Below are 22758 nucleotides of genomic sequence, written 5' to 3' on the forward strand. Positions count from 1 at the left end.
TTAAGAATAAAGCTTTGAGCTCAATCTCGATTCCTTTTCAAAATCCATAATCTGAGCAAAACAGCAGTTTAAGGAAGCTACAATTTAAATATTGGCATTACTGACTTTATTAACATACTGGACATCTAACCCAGCCTATTTATCAATCTGCTCTTGTTTGCAAAGGTGCAGATGTGAAGGAGTCCATTATCTCATGCCAATGTAAAAATCACCCAAAACCCATTGATCTTCAGGCTAAGATTATGAGAATATAGTGGTGGTTACCACCTAGAAACCATGCCCAGTTGCTGGCACAGTCCTCTATAGATTCAGCTACCAACCTGAAGATTTTCTTGGCCTAAAATTCCATGCCGTAGGTTACAGCTGCCCTGTTGTCTCTTCCCTCCCTCTAAATAGAAGTCCTCAAACAATATTCCAGGGTAGATGCAGAAATCAACGAAAGAATTAAGAGCCTTATGACCAAACTCCCAATTAAGAGAGCTGCACACTCTCCTGTGCTAGCAGGAAAGAAGTTATTACAACTTGTGTTTGTAACATTAGATTAAAATTTTATCTAATTTATTTAGATATTAGATAAAAAAATTTATTCTCACCTGGAAAAAGCTAGCTAAGAATTTAATACAAGCAATGGCAAAGCAACTCCGGTTAACGAGCTAAAATTAACTGTTGTATTAAGTCCAGGGATGAACATGAGATGCTAACATGAATCAAAACCAAGCTGTCTTGCCTTCACAATTATTTTAACATATGTTAGCTAACTGAATTTAGGAGCCTTGAGGACAAACATCTCCCTTGAGGACAGAACTGAAGGGAGTCTGGAAGTGAAGCCCAGAGTGGCTGGGAAGTTACTCTCAGGGAGAAAGCAAGCTAAGAGATTAAATTCATTCCCTTGCTCCCTTCAGGGGGTAAATTAGCTTTCCTTAAAACATCTCCAGTAGCTGAAGTTTGCTAAAACTGCAGTTCATTAACAAGGGAATACCAAACCAAAAATTAGGTAAGGAATAAAGGCTTATACCACAATAATCCCACAAAATTTGTTAGTACAAAGTTAATTCTCTGCTGATTGTGTTTCAAAATAGCTACACAAAAGAACATACTTTATATCCAACCTCCATAAATTCTTACTTACCATCTGAGATACTTTATCAGAGATTCTGGTTTTAATTTCACTCCTGATATGTTTGGCAAAAACTTTTTTTCTCCCCTTGTTATTTTGGAAGTGTTCTTTTAAGTGTAAGCCAAGAAAAGCAGACATTTTTGCTAAGCTAAGATAGCAAGTTTTATACTAAGCACACATATTGCTGTCAGGCAAATCTTGTAGAGGAAGGATGGGAGTGAGAGCACCCATTTTGGGCAAACCTCCACAGGACCTGAGCGTGGGGCAGAGAAGCCTCACCCTACAGAGCAGTACTTCAGCCAAGGTGTTTCAATGTCCCTTTCCCGCAGCATCATGGCAGGATTTGGAAGTTTGCCTGCCAGCACAGGGTGTTCCCCAGCAGGCAGTGTCTCCCTGTGTTTACATTTAGGATGCAAGAGCCCTGCAAGCACCCAGGGCTGGTTTTCACAGGCTGCATGGCAGCTCCATGGCCAGGGGCAGGTGTGTGTCACCCTGCCATGGTGCCACCAGGCTGGCTGCCCAGGGCTCCTGTCCTCACAGAGCTTCACCAGGGTGTTTATCAGACACCAGTGCCTCAGAACAGCTCATCTGTGGTCAGAGTCTCTCAAATCCAGTCTAACATGAACCCAAGCACGTAGGGCAATGGATGGTGGCCATGGAACAGATCCACACACAGGTGGAGTGCAGCCTCTGCTCCCCAGGACAGTGCTCATTGTGACAGTGAAAAGGACAGGAGCTTCACAGGCCAGGGAAATGGTATAAAGACTTCATGACAGATTATTCACAAATTCACTGAACTAGTAAGTGCTGAACAGCCCAAATTTAGCTTTGATTCTAAGGCCCCAGGCTGCAAGATTTTTTTTTTAAGGCAGACGCTGCTCTGAATTTCACTGATGAAATCACAGCAGCAAGAAAAGCTGTTCTTTTAAACATAGGGGAAAAAAAGTAACGTTGGAGGAACTCCACTTTGGAGCACATTTGGAGCATAACAACACAGTAAGGTATCTAACAGCTTTTTGCCTAATTAGAGAGAAGAATGTGCCTCATGGCATTTTGGTAAGGTGACAATTACTTTATTTCTTACCTTTTAATTTAAACCATAATATCACAAGTACCCGCTGTAAACACCAATTGAAAATTGCAAGAGAAGCACTAAGTCACAGCACTAACTGAAAAATGCTTAATATTAAATCCTGAAGTTTCCACTGAGGGATAAAACAAAAATTATTTCTAGTTTCATGACTATTATGGCCCATCAGCTCCTTAAGTGTGTATAGGAGCTGTTTAAATAATCTGCCCAAGTGCCTTTTAAAGACAAAAACCCCAAATTTGATACCCCAGTCTACACGGTTAACAGCTATTGCAATATTGTCTATAAAAATCTGTTTATATTTGCACAGAGACAGCTGTATGACAATACAGTCCTGAGGTAAATAAGCTTATATAAGCTATCAAATTAGAATTTTTGCCCTCCAGTGATGAAATTTTTCTTACATGTTTCAGTTCTTTTGCGTTCTGACAAAACACCAAGGAAAAAATATTTAGGGGCAGAGGAGGAAAAGGGAGGGGTTGTTTCCACTCCTGCATCTCATGCAATATCTTTCTGCTGCTCTGTGTTTTAGGAAGGAAAAGGTGTCTAAAAATTAAGCCGTTTTCATTAAAAACAGATTATTGGTTTGGAAGTTTCGTTTGTTGTTGGGGTTTTTTTAGCATCTCCAACAACAAAAGCAGTTGTTTTTTTCAGCCCAGCTACAACACAGAAAAATAGGTGAAATGATGGCCATAATTATTTGACAGAGCACCAGATGATGGGCCATATCCCATTTACATTCAAGGCTGTATGCTGGCCCTGATTAGATTTCTCTCATTAGAAGATATGTGGATGGGAATAAATTCACAGATAATGGAGAGACAAGAGAGACTAAACTGGAGGGAGAGTGTAAGAGGTCAAACAGCAAAATGCATTAAATCTGATCCCTCAGCAACATAAAGAAAGAGATGCTGTTATATTTACTTTCTCCCTCACCCTGTGCCCATAATTTGTGGTGTCCCAGAGACTTCCAGCATCTCATAGCAACAAATGTCTTTTGCTTTGATGTGATTTCTTTTTCTTAAATCTCATGTAAAGAGTAAAAGTAGTTTCAAGTTTCGTCTCTACCCAATGTGAAAATAAATAATATTTTTCTTTACAAAAAACAACAATCAATCAATCATTTCAGGCTGTCCTGGGTCAGTGCCTATTGATTAAAAATATGCACTTTTAATTGAAGTTATGAAGTTAATTTACACAAAGCTCAAAAGAAAGAGCTTCCATCTATCAAGATCTGTCAAATATTTGCTTCGACAGACCTGAATCAAAATTAAGAGTTTCCTCCTACAATCTGTTGACCTCTAACACTATAATAACGTACAGCTTTGTGCCTAACACACATTATGAAGATTTAAAACAAACACCACCAGTAAATTCAATTTTTTATGTCTATAGAACTTCCAAGAATCTTTTCAAACCTAGAACTACACAAAAGATTCTCTATTAAAATGCACAAAGAAACTACAAACCATGAACAAGCACCATCTAAAACTGCCTTTCCTTTAAGCTCAGACTAAGGAATAAGGTCCACCAAAAAAAATCAGTGAAGCACATGGGGGAATAGGTGTACATGACTATTCCTGTCTGGTTTCTGCAATAAAAAAATCCAATTGGCCATAAAGAATACAGATTTTCCATCTTAGCAAGAAAATAACCTTCCCCAACTCATAAGTGTTTTTGCCCATGATGGTAATTGCCAAGTGATGTCCCTGCCTTTACCTCCATCCACAAACTTTTCCCTCTTAGTTTCTCCCCCTCTCCTTCTGAGGAGGAGCAGGGAGAGAGGGGCTGGGTGGGCAGCTGGAAAACACCAACTGAGGACAATCACACTGCACCCCTGCACAGGGCTCATGATCAAAGCCAGATACCTACACTGCAACTTTAGGCTCTGTAAAGGTAAGCATGAGGTACAGCTGACATTCTGAAATCTTCATCATGAGGATTAAATAGTTTTGTAAATCATGAAATCCTAAGGAAACAAAACAAATTTAAAAAACCAAACCAAAACAAATGACCCTTTGCATTTGGATGGATACAAAAACTGAAAGGAAAAAAGGCAGTGAAAAACAGCTATAACCAACATATATATAACCATATAACTTATAACCTATAACCAACCAGTTCTCCTTCTCCCCAGTATATTTTTCTATTCCTCTTATCAGGAAGGCGTGTGGGAGAAAGAAACCTCTACTTGAATAGCTAAAATGTTAAGATGCACTTTGTCATTATGGCATACACAACTTATGCATGCAAAAGCAATACTCAATGTGCACTTAAGGCCTAGAGTTTCCCATTTGCAACTTTTACAGTGGCACCATAGGAATGCTTAAGTGAATGTAAACAGCAGGAAAGGAAAAGAGCTTTGTCTGTCTGAAACCAGGGAAGATGCAGCACAGAACACAACAGGACTGCAATGATTCACACTGTGCTCGTGGTGCAGCTGTGACAGCAGCCACACAGCTTGAAGGGACACTGAGTGTGGTCGTGTTGCAAGGCTGATGGAAAGGAGAAGTTTGTGTCCTGCACTTGGGAAGTACAGCCTTGCCCTCTCCCAGAACTACTCGCTTTCAAGCACTCCAATAACCTGCTGGATGTAGAGCTGAAGAGCCATTCAAGAACAGAAATGGTGCAGCATGACATTGCAGAAGGTGGTCCCTGGGGGAAAGGGCTGGGCTCTCACATTATCCACACACAACAAATAAGCCTTGTTGCTGCTGAACAGCTCTTTGTAATAATTCAAGCTAATTTTCATTTCACATTAATGCATATTGTTACAAACATGAAAAATATAGTAACTCTAATGCAGAGAAAAAACAAAGTCTATAAATGAGTACCACAGGATTCAAAGAATCTTGTAAATTATGGCAGAGAATTAAAATACAAATGCAAGCATGTTCCCTGAATCCAAAAGTCCAGTAGTTATAACTCAGATCTCTCCAAGAAGCTGTGACGAGGAGGATGAGGTTTATTTTAAAAGCACCCTTCATGATATTGTATTATTTAAGTGACAGCAATCAAAACTCACAACAAGCAATATTGATGCATTGCATCCAGAAACCTCAGTGCTGAGACTCTAGACTCTCTGCAGACTCTGAAAAGATTCCAACATTCCTTTTAGGAAATACCTGAAAGGATATGTTACCCTAGCCAAAATTTGAGATAGGAAAAGACCATTATACCAGACCTTCCAATCCTACTGCCAACTTACTGTCCTATTAATGGATAATAACCTCCAGTTTCAACAGGTTTTCAGGGTTAAAGAAAACTTGGCTATTTCTGCTACAATCTTATTCAACCCAATAGTCTTTTTCCCTAGAGCCCTAAAACTGTATTTTACTCTGCTGTACAAAATATTTACCCAAATACTCTTCAGTGCTCCACAATTATCTAATGGACATAAAGCTCACTTGGGAATTTTCTGCAGTGCCAGTCCTGAACTCCCATGAGGAGTCCCAGCCATTGTACTGGTCTAAGTATCTTGCTGGAAGGACAGATGCTTTTTCCCAAGGCTTCTCCAGAAAAAAAGGGAAGTTAACATAAGGACAACACGCATCATCTAAGCCCTTCAATGTGCCAGTGGAAGTCGAGGGTCTGCTGAAGAAGGGTATGACAGCAACAGCACAGCAGCCTCTGGTACCCACATAACTTAAATTGACTGGAGAGATAAACAAGGAGCTGAAAAGCTCTTTCCTCCTCCCCAGCTCAGGATCCTTATCTTGCTTCGCCCACCCCTGAGGGCTTTGCATCATCTCATTTCTGTATGAAGAGCTGCTAAGCCTCACCTGCACCTCCTTAGTCATACCAAGCAAGATTACTGTGTGCAATATTTGGAAATATCAACTCCTCAGGCCTCCAAAGAGCATTTTACTATCACATTTGATATCATTTTCTATGGCAAATAAAAGTCACGATATTGTCTAGAGCATGTGAAAGTATGATTTGCTGCTTCCTAGCCAAAACTGTTAAAAGCCTGTAATTCACAGGTGCAAGTAATCCATATGATGGCAGAAATAAGAACACTGGCATTGGTTTCCACACCACCAACACAGATTGAGTTTGAAAAACCAAACCAGTTATTAACCTTTAGGGCTGCCCAGCCTTTCCTTATTAATTCAAACTGGAGTGCTCACTTCCCACTACTGTCATAAGTGCCTCCTTCTCGAATGACTTTTAGGCTTATAAATTGGTATTTGGTTAACTTTCAGTGTCATGTATAATCTCCTCAAAACAGACACTGCTTTTCTAAAACTTTAAATGTGAGAAATTAGGATGAAGATTTTTTCAAGCTCAAAAATCAGTGAAATACTGCAACCACGAAAGCACCTTAGAAAAAAAACAAACCTCTTTATATTCATCAACACCTGAAACTGCCATAGAGCATTAAAGAAGACCTACTGATACAATTTTTACTATAACAACTATGAACTAAGTTCTTAAATTCATTTCCCTATTTTTCTAATTTCTGTTCACTGTTTTAAATTGCATTATCATTAATCTGGAAACTCTCAAGAGAAGCAACCCACCAATAGTAGACTTCATCTCACAAAAAAATAGCTATAAAATGACAATTTCAGTTTGGTTTAAATATATATTTCTATTCTAAGCAGGAGAAACAACAGCAAGAAAAGACTGAAAGCTCTGACATTGACCTTGAAACAATTTGCATTAGTATTACTTTACACTTAGCTCAGTAGTTAAGCTGTAACAATGCAGTGGATCATTACCAGAAGGAAAAATATTTCCACTTTCTCGATATTTTGCTATGCTACATGAACTAGCATTCCTGTTTATAGAACCTTTTCAACCCTCTGTTTTTTTCCCAGGACAAAACCTTACACATTATCCACAGGCCATTTCCACATTGTTTGTTCAGCCACACTTAGAGGATCTCCTTGCTGCAGGAAGGAACCCAAGTGCCTTCAACACCAAAACCAATGTGTGTTCTGATAACAGGAGGCAATACCAGGCACAGCTTCCCATAAGTTGCATCAGTAAGGTTCATATTTCTCTATCTGCATATGGCCTTGTGCTTCAGAGCAATTTCAGCTTCTATTTATACAATTTTGTAGCCAGAAAAGCTGTTTAACTTTACACTGAAAGCCCAAATGACCATTAACTAGAAATGTTATACTTCAGATGCCCATTTTCAAATCTTTCCAAAATCACTAAGTGATTTGATCGGCCCCATCTGATTCTAAAACTCCAGGGCAGGTCATAAATGCTTCAGGGCAACAGCATTATTATTAACATGTGGAGAGGAAAGGGAAAGTTTTTTAGCATGTGCAGTGTATGCAACACCTTTTAAACACTGAAACAGTTTCAATTGACATAACTATTTAATTTCAAGCTGCAAGAATTTGCAAGCAAAAACTGTTTCAAGTTGTCAGTATTTTTAATAAATTCAAAATGGACAGCATTGATCACTTTTTGTAACAGCTTGTCAGATGACTGACTAATTCTGAACACAGACAGAGGAATTTCTCTAGAAGTACAATCCCATCTTTCCCTTTATGTGAGTACCCAATTACATCACATGCATAAAGGAGAGTTGCCATCATATTTTTCTAGTCCCATACAGGGAGTCATTCTGTCTCTGGCATTCCTGCTTCCGGCCCTTCTGCAGCTGGACCTTCTTGCCCTCCATGCCAGATCATTTCTTGGTCACAAACTAGCACTGCAGAGAAGGTACTACTTGAATTTCCTATTCACAGGCTCTAAAGCTTTGGATTCATCCTCTGTAAAACCCCTCCAGGACTGTATTTTTTCAATTTCTCATACTCTTTGGATTAACAGCAATCTTCTCCCTCACCTTTGTCTCGAGGGATAATAGGAGGGAATGAAATCCTTTCACAATCCTGACCTGACTGAAAAAAAATCCCAGTAAAAGTTACACAGCTTCTCTCTGTTTTGACAGAAGACTTACCCTGTCTCTAAGGAAGCCAGGCAGTTCTGCCACTGGCAGGATGTTAGAATTTAGGGTAGTGTCTATTCATAAGTAGTACAAAGTCATCTGCATGTCTAAAGCAGACTGCCCCAATGTTACCAGCACCCCTGAATCGTCAGGCAAAACTTCACCAACTTTCTTCCCTCCTTTTGGGTATGCTCTTGATGTTGCTAAAGACAAGGTTTGTTCGGGTGCAGAGGTTCCCCTGTCCTTGGGGAGTGTTTCTGTGGGCAGCCACTGCTTGGACTGAGGTTTCACTTATTCCCTCTCCTCCAAGAGGTGCTGCCCAGATGAAGCAAAGTGATCACATAATGGAAGCTTGGAGGCCAGCCCCAAAGCTTTGCCACCTTCTGCTGGGGCATTGCTCTGCCCTGTTACTCCAGAAGCCAGGAAAGTGTGTTGGAATATAAACCTCCTGCCCAGCACTCTGCATACAAAGTTGCTGTGTTAGGAGAGTAAAAAAAAAAATAAAATCCTGTAATTAGAGGAGAAAAATTCCAAATAGTCATCTGTTTGAGAGAATGGCAGAAAGCGCTGACAATCATTACTGGGTTGGGGTTTTATCCCTACTAAAAAAAAAAACATCCAGGAATACAGAAAGTAACAACCAATAGAAAACACTTAATTTCAAAAAGCCAAATAAGTTTAAAAAAACCCCAAGACATTGGCCAGCTGATACTAGGAGAAAATAAATGAGCATTATTCTGCTGATTGCTGATGTTATTGATGGCCACTACAACAACATTTCTGTGGTACTTAGTTACCAAGGGGCTTTGCAATTTTTGTTTCTATTTACTATATAATTGTCTGATTGCATGGAGTAAGACAAACCAGATCTAACTGAAACATGAAAGAACGGCCTGTCTGGCTGAGAACCATTAGCATGATGTATGTATCTATGAAAATGTTCTAAAAGGAATAGTGTACAATAGGTTCCCAGCTAAAGCAATATTCAACTGTCAAAACAGCTGTGCTAGCTCACTGGTTTATACTCCAGAATATTGAAAAAAAATACCTTCCTTTCCCCCCTGTGGTTGGGAGTTTTCACATTTGCACAGCAGACAAAACTTAAATTGGAACTCACAATTATGATAATGCTTTTTAAACACACGCAGTTGTGGAACATTTCCCTGCTTTACCACCGAGCAAATTGCATCTAATTACTCCACCTGTCCCAATCCTCACACATGATTTACATACAATTTTGTGAAATTTTTAAGTAAGTTGTCCTTTTTACATCAAGTGAGGCTCAGATATTTAAAACTAAATCCCCAACATAGCTTCCATTAACTACTAATCAGCACATTTTTGTCTTCTGATTGCAGTGCTCTGAGTTGAACTTTACACTTTATAAAATAAATGTTTATTTTTCAACTGAAAATCATGGTTGTAGCTGTAAGTATAGGAACATGCAAGTACTCTGTGTTAATAACAGCCTCCTCTCGGACTTCTTATAAGCATAAGCACAAAAAAGGCAAAACCCATTCATTTGCTATGCAGTTATATTATATTTTTATCTTCATAAATGAGCTCAAAAGACCTCTGATGCACATCAAGGCTAAGTATGAGCACAGCTAAAGAGACAATATAAAGTACACAGCTAGAAGCAGTTTTACTATCAGCTGAAGAACCAGTGCTGACACTGGTTAACAATAAAACTTAATTTTGGAGGAGAGACCACCTATTTACCAGGCACAGATCCTAGCTATAAAATACAATACGGAAAAAGTGCAAAAGACAAATACTACTTTTTCAAATCAGTCAATATTTCCCTGAAAATTCTTTTGGTGGGATTTTTTTTTTGTGTGCCTCAAGTTCCTGCACAAAAACTCCAACAGGATCCTCAGTTACTCTTATATTAACTGTTAGGTGCAAGGTTGAAAAACAAAACAAAACAACCACCAACTTTTGCACTTCCCAAATTCCAGGGTCTGGCAGTGCATATACCTGGATGAGCAAACACCATATAAAGGTTAACAGTGCTCAGTCATTGCACAGGTTTCTGCAAGGCCATTTATCCTCCATGCCTTTGCACATACCACGTTGTGCACCACTACCCGAGTGTCACCTCATGCCACTGTCTTCCAACTCTCAGCCTCAGAGTTTGGGTTGGTTTTTTCCATATATCCCTTACTTCTGCCTGTTTCTATTAACTCAGTTTAGCTTTAAACAAAGAGGCCTGCAGATGCCAACTCTAATTTCCAAACCTTTATATCACCATCTTGACCAGACAGATAACTGGCAAAAAAGACTGAAGTGGTGAACTAGATTTTAAAAATGCTGCCATCTGAGTCTCATCCCACACAAATATGTAATTTAGGTAATGAAAAAAAAGCTTTCGTCTCAAACATCAGCTTGTTCAAAGCTCTTGAAATAAGTAAAATGCTGGAATTTGCATTGAGTCATGACAAGTTAGAGCTGTAACAGTAAGAAATAACCTTCTGAACAACAATAAAAAAAACATCTTTGATGTCAGGCAAAGAGAAAGCAATTACGTTTTCAAAGACTGTCAGTTAAAAAATATACAATGTAAAGAATGAAACCAGTTTTAGCTCTTTTCACAAATTTGTAAATTCTTCATATATTTTTAAGCTTCACCTTATTTATGAAATGTTTTATATTCCATCTTACTTTCATCAGTCGAAAACTGAAATTAGTTTGTTAACGTGAACTTTTACCAGCGAAATTTAAAGGAAAATGTATTTCCCTCAACTATTAAGACATACAGTAACTCATACTGGTGTAACTGGTGTAACCAAAAAAACAAAACAAAAAACAAACAAGCAAACAAAGAACCCCAACAAAACAACCCAAACTCAAACAAAAGTTAAAAAACAAAACAAACAAAAAAAACCCCAACTTTCCTCTTTCTTCCCTCCCTTTTCATGGGAAGTAGATTATAAGAGCATTCAAAGGGGCTTCCAGTCCCAAGAAAACTAAAAACAAGAGCAATGCTTCTTCCATTACATGCATTAAGCTCAGCAGAAGGCATCTGGGATTGTCCCAGATGGAACATGGAAAAGGGATTAAAGACAGTGCCAGCTTCAGCCATTTACTCCTCTACCCTCCAATCCCTCCCCATTTCACACTGTAAAACTCCTGCTTTATTTAAATTTATGACACTTTTAAAGTTCTAACAGTGTTGCCAAGAGACTTTTGTACCAGTTCACGACACAGTGTCAGTGTGAGAGCTGAGTGCAGCTGCTTGGAAGGTTCAGAAGTGAGCATGATCAAGAATGTTATTCTACTGAGATGGTGGCAGTTACAGGATGAGTCTTCATCCTTCTCAGCTGAATCAGAATACCTTAGATGACCACATACAACATTTGCTACAGCAAAATTCAGAGCACTTCTAAACCTTCATACTTAGAACACAAACCAAAAGCATAGCATGGAAAATTGGGTGACAGACTTGTCCACTGAAGCTTTTTCACTGCTTGATGCTTTAAACATATCACCAAGTCCAGCAAATCTGAAACTTAAGTAGGAGGCAGTTCTGCCAAGTGCTTTTATTAAGAAAGAGAAATGCATCAGTGAACAACAACAGGTGTTGATTACATTAAGCAATTCTCTGTATATCCAAGAAGTTGAAGTTCCACACCTTAGGATAACAAAGGCAAAGCTGACATGTGCAGTCAGCATAAGCACCTGAGCAGAGGATCCCACAGGTCTGTAAACATCCAACTCCCACAGTGCCTACATTTGCTTCTGCAGATAATAGGGACAACCAGGAGGAACAACTTCAGTCCAGTTACAGCACAAAACCGGAGAAATATACCTGAAGTAAGTCATTATCTGTGCAGTAAATCATTCTCCATCTTGCCTTTTAATTTGCCAAGGAACACAGCTAAGATAAATGCTAGCCAGGCAGAAGGAAAAAAAAAAACCAAAGAAACAGCTGAGGGAAAAGAAAATGGGAGAAGTAGAAGACACACTCCTGCCCAAAACCTCCTGAAATCTGGTTTTGTTCACCTTATTTTAACCTAAGAGATAACGGCGTACACCAGAGCATTACTGGACTAAACCCAAGGGGATAAGGAGGAAGTTGCACGTTTGCCAATTACGAACTTCTCACACATGTTTCGGGTGGCATTTTAGAAGGAAAGGGAATAAGTATTCAAATGCCAACACTATGCACTACTAATACAGGCAGAAGAGCATAACATACTTTCATTTCTCTTCAAAGCAATGAATAGTTGCACATTTAACAGATGAGGACATGGCTGAACACTAAGATATAACTGCATAACTGGTATTTTCTAAGCATGGACACAGAACAAAATTGCTTTCAGCCACAAGTGAATACAGCTCAAACAACTGACAGAGGATTTTTGTTTAAGAATAAGCAAATTCTGTGGCAAGTGGTCTTTGGTTGGGATGTTCTTCTTTCATCAAAGCTGTGTAAACCAGCTCTCCTACACAATAGTGTCTTCCCTGTAATTCATGTGAAGAGTCACTGCTTATTTACTCACATAAACAAAGCAACATCTGTGATGTGGAACACAACAGCAGCACAGATGAATTAGAAGAGACTCCAAAATACTGAAGACAAAAGTATAGGACTGTAAAGACATTCTCTACAAGTACCCAAAAAGATCCCACAGCCCCAAAAATTTTGCCATGTAGCATTCTCTGTGTTTTCCAGTGATAGGCTCAGCATTATAGCAGTATGTTGAGGATAAAACCAAAACAGTGTTTAAACATTTGAAGCCAAGGAATGAACAAAAGTGGGATTTTAAGGTTTACCTTTCTAGGCTTTCCTGGAGGGTAGAATTTGTGGTATAGCTAAAAATAAAGAAATTAGATTGAAGAGAGTTAAAACTGGTAGAAGAACCTCCACAGTAGTACAAACCCACAAAGCTTAAATGAAAAGATGAGTGGGGTCTACTGTAGAGCAATCCAAAGGCCATGAGCACTCTGCAGCAAAGATCCCAGGAATACACACAACTACACCTTACAGCAAATACAATGTGGAACATCAGCATCTAAAGTATGAAGGCACAAATACACTGTACAGCTGACTAATGTCACAATAAGTGTTTCACATACCACTGAAAGATGATGATTCAATATGTTACAGGGATATTGCATAAACCAGGGTCCTACATTAAAAAAAAAATCTGAATGCCCTAAATCTGTTAATGCAGTCTTTCTGAAGAGATCCATGCATTGTTATGGGGCAAAAGATTAAGTCCCTCAAAAACGGAAAGAAAAAATAAAGCTAAAGGGTGTGAAATACTGAGCTGCTAGGCAGAAGGAAATGGCAAACTGAAAGCTTGCACAGCACCAAAGAGAGCATGACATCCCTGCAGCTCTGCCAAAACCTACAGGGAGGCAAAGAAATTACAAGATGAAGCCCATAGAGAAAAAAAAAGGAAATAAACCCCCACAACAGTATAGAGACAGACCCATGGTCTTCAGCACACTCTCCTTGTAAGTATCTCTGTGTTTTGCATTCGAGGTGCCACCCACAGTGCTTGACCAAATGCTCTTCACACAGAGAGAAGTCAGAGATATGACTGCATAAACAATTTCTTGGCAGGGGTTGGGAAAGAGGCCAAGCAGATATCATGGAATTATGACACAAGTCCCCAGAATCATTCTTGGAGCTCTGCAGAGTTAGGACTATCCAACTGTTCAGTTCTTCAGGTGAAAAAGCAGGAAGCTGAACTTGCCAATCTAATGAAGCACTGGCTTTTTCTGGAAGTCCATCTGTTCCAACTCTCCAGCTCAAAACACAAGGAAATGTAGGAATCAAAAAAAGAATGCCAGCGCTATTCCAGTAAAGAACATTATTCTACTTGCTCTCCTAAATCTCTTTCAAATATACTGATATTATTTGATCAGCCCAGCTATTAACATGAAAAGCAAAGTTTGGGGTTTTTTTAATTTTAGAAGTTGTCTGGAGTTTGTGGTTGGGTTTTCAGTTGTGTTGGGTTCTTTTAAAATAGCATTTATGTATTCCCACAGTATAGCTGCTCACTTTGAGGTGTTTAATTTCCATATCCACTACAAAACATTCAGCCAAGCTTTAAACTGCAGACACATCTCTGCTGTCATTGCAAATAAAGCATGCAATGTGGCAAAATTTAGTTGGAATAAGTATGTGCTTTACTGTCACCAATTGGCCAGACTGAATATCAACTGAGCAAGAATATCAACTTTATTATAGAAACAGTCCCACTGAGAGAACACTGCCTAGAACTGCTCAATTTCTACTACTCTTCTACAAGTTACTTAAAACTCCTTTAAGAAACTAAGCTCAACACTCGCTTTAGTTTTTATCACAATAGGAATGTTGCAATTATTTTGAAATGGTGGGAATTCAGAATTTACTATCAGCACTGTCTATCTAAAGATCAGTTAATTCTCTGTATTCATATGAAAATACATGTAGCTCAGGGGGTTCCCTTTCCCACATAAATGTTTTCTGTACAATAACCCCAGTAATGAAGAATAAAATATTTTCACATCTTGAAAATATTTTGTCTTGAATTCTTATTCCAAGATTTAATTTGAATACAAAACACTTTACTAATAGTCTGCAAACAAATAGAAGTCAAATAGTACTGTTGAAAAACTCATTACAATTTTCTCACTACAAAGACAAACCATAAACCTTTCTGCAATTATTTGGCTATAATTCTAAACAAACAATAGGTTCTGCCTCTATAAACACTATCCCAGTTCTAATTTATAAGTTATGCAAAATATTACACAGATCACTCAACAATCCATTCTTAATGTACCTGAAGAGGTCTTTACAAACCCTAGTGAATAATTCATGTTTCCATTTTGCCATTCTGCTACAGCATAAAAGAAGCAGCTTTAATTCACCTCTAACTTTGATATCTGAACACCACCAAAGAACAGTCAAAAAGCTTAAGGAGAAATTGCTTTACAGCTCCAATCTATTTCCCAAATGGAAGAACTAAATAGTCCTAAATATCTTTGAAATAAACCAGCATCTGAAGAGATTGGCCATATGCTAAACTGTCACTCTCCCATAGTGAGTGATGAATTAAGCTGGTTGTGTAGCTGGCTGCTTACTACAATACTGTTCATGTCACTCACATATGTTGCTTTGGCAGTTATTACAGTTTTTTGTAAACCAAGAAGCACATTAGATTTGAGAACAAATTACAGACCAGCTAAAAGCACTGAACTCTTTACTGATTTCCAAAGAACTGGAAGAAACAAAAGACTGGAAAAGCATAAAGAGAAATTGCAGTAGCTTTGCAACCTGCATGATGAAAAGCATAAGAAAAATTTAGCCAGCTAGACATGAGTACAGTACTCAGTGTTTGCTGGGATCTGAGCAATCTGTGCAGCTTTCTGTAGTCTGGGATGCTGTAAAGCCTATGGTATTGTAAAAAGAATGCACAGAAGGAGCAGAACATTCATCCACAGCACCTGGGGAATTTAAACTCTGAATTTAACTAGCTAGTTAGTAAAAGCGTCTCACTGATGTGAGCACTTGGAGCTTTTCTCCAGACTTGGCACAGAGGTGAAGGAATCCAGTAATTATGTCAGTGGCCTAATAGTCAAAAGGCTGCACAGTAAAACATGCAAAGATGCAATGAAATGCTTATAGTAGATATGTTTGAATCCCTAGACAAGATTCTGGCTACTCAAGAGTTGCAGCTCAACAAAACCAAGCAATTCAATCCTTGGAGCATTGGTACAGGGGAACGAACCATCACAGTGTGTCTGTGTCCAAAAGGACAAAACTCAGCTCTTAGTGAGCTAGTGGCCAAAAGGACTTAGAACTTAGTTCTTCACTGTGCTTCTTACACTCTACAGGAGTGCCAGTCTCCATATTACCCAGAATTTGCATTAGGAAAAAAAAAGGTGTTATTTTGAAAACTTCATAATTGAGGTTTCCTAGCAGTATCACATGGGCATCTATGAAATGTCTCTGATAAATTAGAAGTTGAGGGATTTGGGTGGCAGATTTGTGGTGAGGGGAGCAGTGGAATATATCTGTACTTTCTGTGAACACAAAAGTACTTGTAAGGTACAAGGAGTCCTCTGAATTATGACATTTTTTATAGGCTGGACTCTTCTTGCTCTTGATTAAATTTCTCTTCATTTACTTTGAGTCAACACTGAAGTTTCTGTAAATAACAGAATTACAACACTGTTTTTCCCACAGCTGCTTGCATGCCTTGTCTAATAGACAAGCAGAGTTTGACAGAGCACAGATGTAGAAATGCTGGCCTCCATGGAAGCACTGGGCAGCAGATGGTGCAGGTAAGGCACCACAGGACAAGTCCATGCCCAGGTTACTCTGTGGAGTGATGCTGTAATACTCCTGCCTAAATACAATGTGTCTGTGAGCATGCAGATACACACACAGCTGCGAATGGTGCTTTGTGAAATACTGATTCTAGATTGATACTCAGGAACAGGCACCTGTAAGTCTGACCTAACATCTTCATGGATGTCTGTTATACTGCTTTTACAGGTAGTGGAGATAGCATGTTTGAGGAAAGAAATTTAATCAGTTTCCATCTTTAAACAACTTGGCTCCAGGTTAAGCATCCCAGACAACATCTACCCTGTTATTTGCTCCATGATCAGAAGGAATTTGAAATATCTGTTGCTTCCCATTACCTGGAGCAGTTGCTACACACCAGACACTACCAGTTAAACTAAAATATCAATGGAAAAAAATTAACAGAAGATCTCAGGGACAAAAATCTGGGGACCTACCAAGTATCCCTGCCTTTTTCAACAAAACCTGCCTTGGCAATACATCAGGCAATCCACAGAAAAGACCTGTTATGTGACAAAATTGTTTAGTGTAATGAGTTGCCAAAGAGCAGCACAAGAGGCCTATTGATAGTCACCACATTGCTGACTGCCCTGTGCTAGCTAACGACATGCAGAAAGATATCAATAGTTTTAGAAGCTGCAGGAGCCCACTCAGTCTCTCACACTGAGGAAGGACTTATTTTCTGCTTTCTCCAAGAGCTGAACTGTGAGGAGTCCACACAGTAATTCTCAAGAGAGAGAAGGAGAAAAGGAATACAACACTAAGAGCTATTTTATAGCTTGAACAAAACACAATACCCACAGTCACACACAAAAGCTTTGCCAACCCAATAATGAGAAGATTGATTTGATAATGGCAAAGCTTCACCTTTTTAAGACACAGACAAGAAAAACATCCATCAATTTCAACAGCAATTCTAATTAAACAAAATATTTAACTGTGCTCTTGGTAGATCTCTGGAGTTTTTTATGCTAGACTGAAGCTTTAGACAATCATTAGATTTACTGTTTTTACATTTCAACAATGATAAAAGTGTAACATTGCTGGGAGAGGTTTTAAGAGTCCCCAGGGCCTTTTCTGTCACGTACTCCCTCTCTCACACCCCTCAGTCTTTGTTCTGAAATCCCATGGGGGCTCAGGTTAGTCCTATTACTCACTAACACAAGTAGCCAGAGAAAACAGGCACAGATGTATTAGCAATTCTTTCTGAAAATCCTGCACATTCTACAGAAGATTACTACTTCCCTTCTAAGTTAGCAGCAGTGTCTTCAGCTGAAGGATGAGTTCTGAGGAGTCCTCTCTCCTCTCTCTCACTTGGAACTGATAAATTTTAAATGCTGAAATTATGTACCTGGTCCCATTTCTTCACAGGCTTTTGTAGCACTTTAATGTCTTGCCAGTTAGTAGCTGGAATCCAGCAAAGGGGATACAAGTGCTATTATTGCTAATGGATATTCTCCTTGAGCTCAATTGCTGAACTACATTTTGAATAAAGGGCTCAATTCCCAGAGGGAACAACCTCCTTTCATTATTGCCCAGTGCTTGGACTAAAGGAGAATTCTCTGCAAGTGGTAAGCAAGCAGGGGCAATGTTCATATTTCTATTTCTAGGCTTTCACACAGATTGCATTGCACAATATTAACTGAATACAGGTCACATCCAATACCTTAAGTCCTATAGCTGGACATTTTCATATTACAGTCCTTTCCTATTCACGTTTTAAAATGGCATTTTATTCAGACCATTCTTCTGGAAATAACAGACTTAAAGACGATACAGTAAGAGCAGAAAGCTCTCCTTTTTGAGCTGTCCCACTCAAGATGTGCCACTGGCTCCCAGCTGTGTGCTCCCAGAGTTTGTGTCCACCTTGGTCACCTGCCCCACACAGTGCTGCACTCACACTGCTGTGAGTCACTGCAGCATATGCTACACCAGACAGAAGTCACATCCTCGCTCAGGTTTCAGGGTTCCCTCAGCAACAAAAGCCACCCTCGCATGATTATACTCTTTATTGATGTAGAGACACCCCCACAATTCAGCTTAGCCCTGCTTTAAAGCAGCACTCCTGCAAGATTACAGTTGCTTCCCGTTTATCTCTGCATCCATGCTTGCCAAAAGAAAGGGTTAAAACCCTGGTGCTGGAAGGCACAAACTGCAGCTCCACTGGCTGGAATCCGAGATGCCAACCCTGCCAGGGCTGCCTTTGGCACAGGCAGTCCTGAACACCAGCTTCAAAGCATTGCTCCTCTGCCACACGTCTGCAGCTACTGCCACAACTGCAGAATGCAGAGTATTCTCACTCAACCACCACTGCTGAGCACGCTGCTGCTGCTGGAGATACACATCAAAGTTTGGAAAATGAGTCACCCATTTTTGGCATTCTCTCTAGATAACTGCACGATAACTAATGACAGAACCCCTCAACACTTCCCTCCGTGCCCTTTCTGTTCTTCCACATATGTGCAGTAGAACACTTCACAAAACCAGAGCCTGAAGTCTAAGCCTTTAAATTTGCTTTATGGGTTTTTTAACTCCAGTGCAAGCCACACTTTTAATCTCACCCCAACAAGAACTAAATGAGAACTTGGTTTGTTCAGGCCACACATGCAGGGAAAACAATTTTCTGTCTCAGGAGTGCTCACCTGGGAGACCACCCAGACCATCTGAAGTGCCCCTGGAGACAACCATCTACTTGCCAGGACTTCGAGTTGTTGACACCTAATTCTAACTTGCATTTTAGTAAGGCTTTTTAAAACATTATTAATATTTTAAGACTGTTGATGGCATTATCATCTAGCAAAAAGAATTTTCTATTAAAAATATTATGAAGACAAAGAGCAACTTCTTTGCTAGTGTCATAATAATAAATGGATAAAATGCTGATTTAGCATATAACATGACTGCACTTCTAGTGGGTTTATATGGTTTAAGTTGTCTGGGTTGGTTGGCTTGGATTTAATTGCTCAACTGAAAAAGAAAAATTTATTTCAAGATGGAAGCTGCTACCTTCCTTTGCATTAATAATTTGTACAGGAGTGTTGTGTGCATTAGACAATCTAGGTGTTTGTTCAGTTACAGACCTGCAAGCAGGCTCAGCATCCAGTTCAACATTTCATTGCAACCTACTGGCATGCTAATTAATAGCTAATCAGAAAGTTCCTAATATGTATACCAGATACTTAGATTCAGGCTCGCTATTTTTAAAAGCTAATGACTTACAGCATTTAGAAGAGAGAAAATGAATCAAAGTCATCCTATGCCACACAATTTACTTCCAATATTTTTCAGAAAAGAGTAATTAACTTCTATTCAAAATGCACTTGTATGAGAGTATCATCAATATTAGGACAACAAAAATAATGGCAAACATGAAATTCCATGGGTATCATTGCATAAGGTTTATTTTACCAAATTCCTTCCCCCCCGTCCATGCATAATTAACATTTACATCAAAAGAAACAGCTGACATAGCACATTAACAGACTATGTGTAATGTCATGCAATTAACTCTGTACTCTCATCAACAGGAATGCCCATTTAGATATCAGAGGAATAAAGCCCATGGTTCATTTATTGCTGTGCAGAAAGAGGAAAAATAAAAATTAAGAAAAACTAGATTAAAACCCAGAAAATGGCTTGGCAAACCAACAAGCCACAGCTGAATGCCAAGCCCTCATGTCAGGGATATGCAGAGTGCCCTGGTCACACAGCCATGTCCATGAGTGTCCCAGAGACTTCTAAATTCAAATTGTGGAAGTGACAACTCTGCCACTTGCCTCTCTTACACAGTAAGGACTCTGTCCCCAAATGGGCCATGAAGAGACTTACTGATCTCATCAATTATTCTACCAATGCTCACTATATTTACAGTTATGTTAAAATTTGACTGATGAAGAAATTGTTGATGAAGAAATGTCCCAATTAATCCACTTGGCAAAGAGGTTCTTTCTCATACTGGAAGCAGATAAGGAGTGCATAGGAAGTGTTCACACACTGTACCTGTAACAGGTTTTATCTGGCATTCACTGGGACCTTCACAGCTGATTGCTACAAACAACAATAGATATCTGCAGCAACAACTAAAGTCATCATGGGAGACTATTCAAAAAGTGTAAGTTATGTAACTTAAAACTTCATATGAAAAGTTAAGTTTAAGGGTTATATATTCCTCCTGGTAGAGAACAGGATCGTTCTGTAAGAGCTGCTCATGCTCTGAGGGAGCACTTCAAATCAAATGCATACGAACCACCTACAGACTAACACTATTTCAAGACTGATTTTTGCTTTCAATACATTTTTTTCAGTCGATCAGAGGAAAACAAGACTCACAATTTGAAATTACCAGGCAATAGCTTGGGTTATTCAGTTACGCAATGGTTATGTTTCTATGTAAAAGATCACAGATGATAAATTTCCAAATAGCCAAGAACCAGCTCTGCTTTCAAGGTTATGTTAAGGGCACAAGAATACATGTTGAAGCACAATTCATTCTTATCTCATGTCATATTTTGGACTCTCCTTTTCTTTTGCAAATTAATTCCAGTGCTTCAGGGAAAGGCCTCCACAGGCAGAGCCTGAGCATGCCTCTGGTGTTTCTGACAGAAAACAAAAACTTGCTGAAGATCTCTTCAGGAAAGCTCTAAGCTTGAACAGTGTTTTCATCTTACAAACTACAAACATCAAATCTGCAGGCTACAGACAAGTGTCTCTTGGGATTTGTGTTTCTATACCTATGAGGATGACGGAGCAGCTTAATACTCTCATCCTGTACCCTCCTACTTCTTAATCTAACCAGGAATAAAGGATAAAAAGAAACACAAAAATGCCCCACACCCCCAATATCAGCAACATGCAGAGGTAAAGCAAAATTGCTACAGCAGGTGATGCCAGTTAAAAACTCCCACAACCCCAGTGTAATTCTGGCAATTTATTCCACAATCTTAATTCCTTTAAAAGTGTTGTTTCCAGGTTTCCATCAGTTACTCCTCTTTTCTTTAAACTAGTTTGCCAGCCACTGGGGGGGGGAGGGAGGGAAAGTGACAGACAAAAAGGAAAATATATAAAAATGAGCTTCTCATCAATTTTTGCCGCTCAGTTCTAGATTTATATATATATATATATATAAAAAGATGCTTAAATGTCTGCTCATGTTAGCACAGCTCTTCACCGTGCAGATTAATCATACTCTACTTCCTGCCTTTTAATATAAATCAGTGTTTTCAAATCTTTTTCCATTTAAAAAAAAAAAAAATCCTAGCTAGAATGAAAAAAAGGACTCCACTAAGAATCGATGGCAATCAGAACAAAAGCAAAGCCTGACCTGGTCATTGCAAATGTCCATCTTCACTCTCATTGATTCAAAGGAGCCATGTGTTTTAACTGCTGCTACGCCCACATACAAATACAATTATTAAACAAAGCTAGCAGCTGCTTATCAGAAGAGATTCTTAAGCCACTGTAAACAAAACTTCAAGCTGAAGTAAAGACTTTTTTTAAATGGATTATCACATTTATAAAATAAAAGTGCATTCTTTTCCCCTCTCACAATGGCTTGTTTATTTTTAACCAAGCACTTAAAAGCATGCTGCTCTTAATCAAGTTTGAGAGTACTGTGATTGAGCATTTTCAGGAGTACTGGTGTGATTCAGGCCACGCTGTCTGACTCAGTTGGAAGCCAAACCCAATTTGAAGAAATGTAGGAAATACAAAAAGCCTTGGCCTTCCTGGCTCTCAGCTTTTAGTGTGTTGAAAGACAGCATTGCTGGAAAACAAACTCAGCCATTGGATTATCAATTCACATTTAATTTCATGGTGTTCTCTAAGCAAGGGTATCAATAAAAGTCTTTTTTCAGCACAGACATTTGAAAAGTGAAATAGCTTACAGAAAAGACTCCAAGAAACATCTGAAAGTGCAGTTGGGAAAGAGGCCAAGGGATCTTGGCCCACTTTATTGGCATAAAAAAAAACCCCAAAACCTGATAAAGTGATTTTGAATGTTTAAGTCTTTAAAGAATTTTATTCAACTTAAGAACTTTGTTTGTTTTAAGACACCATTTTTATCTGCTAGCCACAACAAAGAAACCATCAGAACCATGACAGAATTAACACACCCTCTAGGGCTCCAGGGAACCTTATGCTCTGTGGCAAAGCAGAACAACATCCTCCCAGATATGTCAAATCACCACTTTTCACGATATCACATTATCAGTTTTTGGTATTTGATTTTTCAAATTAGACAGATTTCTACATCCCATCCAACTGTGTGTTTTTCCATGACTGAAAGCAGGCACTGGATGGACATCTCCACAACTGTCCCATTTAAAGAGGCT

Source organism: Lichenostomus cassidix, chromosome 6, assembly GCF_008360975.1.
Source record: "Lichenostomus cassidix isolate B80296 chromosome 6, HeHo_3.0, whole genome shotgun sequence".
NCBI classification, from domain to species: Eukaryota; Metazoa; Chordata; class Aves; order Passeriformes; family Meliphagidae; genus Lichenostomus; species Lichenostomus cassidix.